Source organism: Trematomus bernacchii, unplaced genomic scaffold, assembly GCF_902827165.1.
Source record: "Trematomus bernacchii unplaced genomic scaffold, fTreBer1.1, whole genome shotgun sequence".
Taxonomy (NCBI): domain Eukaryota; kingdom Metazoa; phylum Chordata; class Actinopteri; order Perciformes; family Nototheniidae; genus Trematomus; species Trematomus bernacchii.
In genome coordinates this window covers 839494-843813 of record NW_022987851.1, presented here as the reverse complement: position 1 = coordinate 843813, position 4320 = coordinate 839494, and positions in this window count along the sequence as shown.

Sequence of the window (4320 nt, the reverse complement as noted above, 5' to 3'; positions counted from 1 at the left end):
CAAAAAATGAAAAATAAAATTGATTTGCCATGAAGGCTAACATTTTTAAATTATTTCAGTTAACAAACTTTGCCATCTTATTTATATTGAAACATATTTTTAAATAAATTGTACAGTACATTTTGCTCTGGTAATCCACTGAAAATCCACCCCTCTGGTGGGATCAAGATAATCCAGTTTTTTGGGATCAAACTGATCCCAATCCTGTGTTGTCGGTTTGAACTACCCGTTAAAGCTTGGATTTGATGTCCTGATCTGATCGGATATCAAAGTGATCCTAATCCTGTTTTTTGGTTTTGAACTACCCAAAATCCAAATCTGGTCCGATCAGATAGGGATTAAAAGTTTTGAACTACTGGGCCCTGGTGCTCTTAATGTTCAAAATATTTAAACTTTGTCCTCAATTGTTGCTGACTTTCCAACGCACAAACTCAGATAACCGCTGTATGTAGCGGTGCAAGCTAGCAGGGGAGGTAATGATAGAAACAAAATGTAGCTAGCTGTATTCACCGTTTTTTCGCTGCATAGCCTCGCAGTTAAAACGGATAGTTACGTTTTTTATTTCTATCGTTACCATCCCTGCTAGCTTGCTCAAAGGGCAAATCGTTTTTCATGTGAAGGCAGCTTAAAGATGGGGAGGGTAATTTTGGAGAAACCAGCTTGAGTGTGCTAGAATTTGAAAATACACAGGGTGTTTCTCAATCGCGAGTAAAGCTGCTGCAGAGCCACTATTTCAAGCATACTACGTCATCGAGTGCCGCCGAAGTACTGTTTCAATCTCCAGCATACTTGGAAATCTACCGAGCCCGGCGTACTACGTTTGGAGAAATATCGAGGCTGCACATGAGTAGACTCCGCGGTCTTAAAATCCCCACAATGCTTTGCGCACGGACCAATTTCCCCAAATCTGTGGCGGAAGATGTAACGCGGGGCCTCTCATATGACGCACACCTGCACACTTGCTAGCCTGTTCCACTCTTTGTTTTCCGAATGGCAGGAAGTATTCTTGACTCGCTTCTGAAGCAAGATGCTCGGCAGACATGTGCTACCAAGCAAGCGTACTCGCGATTTGAGAAACACCCACAGCCGGAAAAAATCTGCCACTTCCTTACAGAGCCCCTCCTCCAACACACACGAACGCGCACATGACCAATGAGGGCACGAGATAAGTTTGTGCCCCGATGGAAGGCTGACAGGCAGGTAGGCCATCCAGTTATTTTAGCCGGGCCGGCTAAAATGATTGGTCGTGCTTTTTACAGCGCCACGGCTTCCACAGATGACTTTTTTATGGATTTTTTGTCAAAGCACTTAAGATATTCATTGCTATCGGGATGTTAAGAGCATTCCATGGAATATAACAAAAAGTGTATCTCGAGCCGGTTTCTCAAACTTACCTACCCTACCTTTAACGAACTTTAAAAACCAACACATTGAAACGTTGAGAGACTGTACTAGTGTGTAATTTCAATCACAACAAATATAATGTAATTCTTTTAAACAAAGATAAAGAGAGCCGGTAAACGCAGCATTATGGATGGCTGGCTCTTGATTTTAGGTCCTGACCTCTCACCCAGCCACCGGAACAACTCCCATATCATCGGGCCAAAAAAGGAGCCTTCTCACAGCACACAGTGTGGCCTCTTTAAAGTAAAAATGTTTCAAGAAGTTATTAAGTGTAAATAACTACTTTAACTAGTCTCCATTCCATGAGGTGTCCTGTGAGTAGGCTCACCTACATGCCGCTGTCGTCCCTAATGTTTAATCCAGCTGAGCGTTTCAAAATGTCTGCTGTGAACCGGGGTCCACTGAAAAAAGATGAGTAGATGTATTGAAATGTCAAACAGCTTGAGTTGTCTGGAGCATTTGTGCGTCTGGTTTGTGTCGTGGTGTGTTAGTGGGTCGATTCTTCTTAAGGAAAACTTGTTGATGTCTTCTCCTCTCAGGGAAACCCACCCAGATTATTCTCCTCAATTTCCCTTTGATTACTTCCCCTTTTGTGGTCACAAATGTAAGACACTATTTTGCAGCTCTCGCAGTTTATTTAGTTTTTTCTGCAGAGCTGTTGAAACAAACGTAGGTCACATGATGCCAAACAATAATGGGAGTGTAGTTCCATTAAAGAGCACAGGCTTCGGGAAGTGTCGGAAAGCCTATGCTGCGTTCACACCGGACGCGATGCGAATTCGCTTCGCTCTAACGCATCGTTCCCACGGCGGCGTGCGTTGAAGCTTGCCGGTGAGCTTGTCTGAAACTCGACCAACAACCAATCACATGAATCTCCCGCCCCGGACACACAAGCACGCGGTTTGATTGGCTAGAGCTTGTACTGGCATATGATTTGATTGGCTGACGCTTCCGCCGAAGCTTCAAAAGTTGAACATTGCTTAACTTTTGAAGCGAGCAAAGCGAAGCAACGCTCCCACAATGCAGTTCGGCAAAGCGTGACGTCACCCCATTCAAAGTGAATGGGCAGAAGCGTTGAAGCTTTATAAAATGCTTGTTTTCTGAATGAAGATCGGATCGACCAGGCTAAGCTAACGTTGTATATGCTCCGTCCACAATCATAACAACGGCCTACAGACATAAATAAACCAGCGACTGTATTCGCCATGGCACAGACAGTCTGTGGTTTGTACTTGTTTAACTTTTGTCCAGTTTCTGAACAGATATGAGGAGCTGTGAGCTCTGTGTGCTAACAGCTAACGGCTGATGTTTTCTGGTTGAACTTCAGTGACGGCAGGCTGAGATCCTCACCGCTACCGCGAGATCGCGTCACGTGAATATAACACTCGAGTTGAACAAATTTAACTCAAGCGTTTGTCACGGCCCCCTTCAATCGCGCCGCGGAATTTGCGTCCACCGCTTCATGCTCGCCGTCGGAGCGAATTTGCGTCTGTCCGCGTCTCTGCATTGACTTTACATGTAATCGCGCCGCCCCCAAACATCGCATCGCGTCCGGTGTGAACGCAGCATTACATCTAAACAGCCAGAGCTAAATGTATTTTTGGTATTACCTTTAAAGATGGTCTGTCATTTATAATCACACAGTTAATTTATAATGCTCAAGTATAGTTCAATATCCCTTTTGTTTTAAATCTTGAAGAGGTGTGAGTTTTAAGAGATGCACTTCATACACTTCCTAAAGTTAAATGTAAAGCAATGTAAAGTATTAAAACAAAGCTTTCTAAAATGTTTTTTTTTTCCAATTTAAATCAATGTAAGGTTTCAATTTTCAATTAATCTAATATTTTATAATTTTTATATTGCACAGTTTTGTTGTAATTCCTTAAACACACAGACTACACGTAAATGGGTCTATCTTTGTTACTTTTAGTTATCAAAATGCCAAACAGAAGAAACAAACCACGAAAGGAACTCGACAACTGTATTTGTGAAGAAGCTGAAGATAGACATGTTTTTTTCCCCAATGTGTGTAAAGCTTGTTATTGATTTAATTTCTTCACAGGTTTTCTTTTACGCAAGGAAACATGTGAGCCCGGATATCCTTTTGTTGTACCCTGTCGGATTTGTTTGAGTTATATTGTAAATATATTACCATGATCATTAAAGGTTTTTCTATAAAGTAAAATGTGTTGTCCACTGTGATTTTGTTTGCCCAGAATTATACACACTTTTGGTACAAATATAAATGAATGATTATAACTATTCACACTATAGTCCAGCTCGAGTCTTTAAAATATCAAAATCTGTTTAAGGTCTAAATAACCAAATGTCTAGATGTTTTTAGTCTATTCTAAAATAAGGTAATACTTTTTTTCATTTTACAATCTGTATTGCCAACAATGCATTGCCCTTTGATGGTGAATGTATAAAAATGAAGTGTTGTGTTGTTGGCAACCTGAAGGCAGACAAAACAATCAAAACAGAATGGTGTTCTCTTTGACATGACCATCACATGAGTACTGTAATGCAAATACACTGATTCTGGAGATATGTTAAGCTAAAGGCAGCTGTAACAGTTTAGTACAATGTAAAGCGTCTTATCTTTTAAATGTGTTTAATAGCGAAGATGTTAAGTAAAATCACAAAAAAAACAATGGACATAAGGTAATAAAATTCCTAATTTGACTTTTAATTAAGCTAAGTATGAACATGAATCAACCCAGAGTAGTCGGCTGAGGTTACATACCCAAAATGTCTTCTTGCTGTTGTTGGTTTAAGAATGGAATGTGTATAGCTCGATCTTGAAATGTAATCGAGACCAGCCATTAAAAACCTAAACAAATACAGTATAGTATATCCAATAAGATGATTGGACTGAACTAGCTCGGGTTGAAAAACAAATGAAACATTTAAATT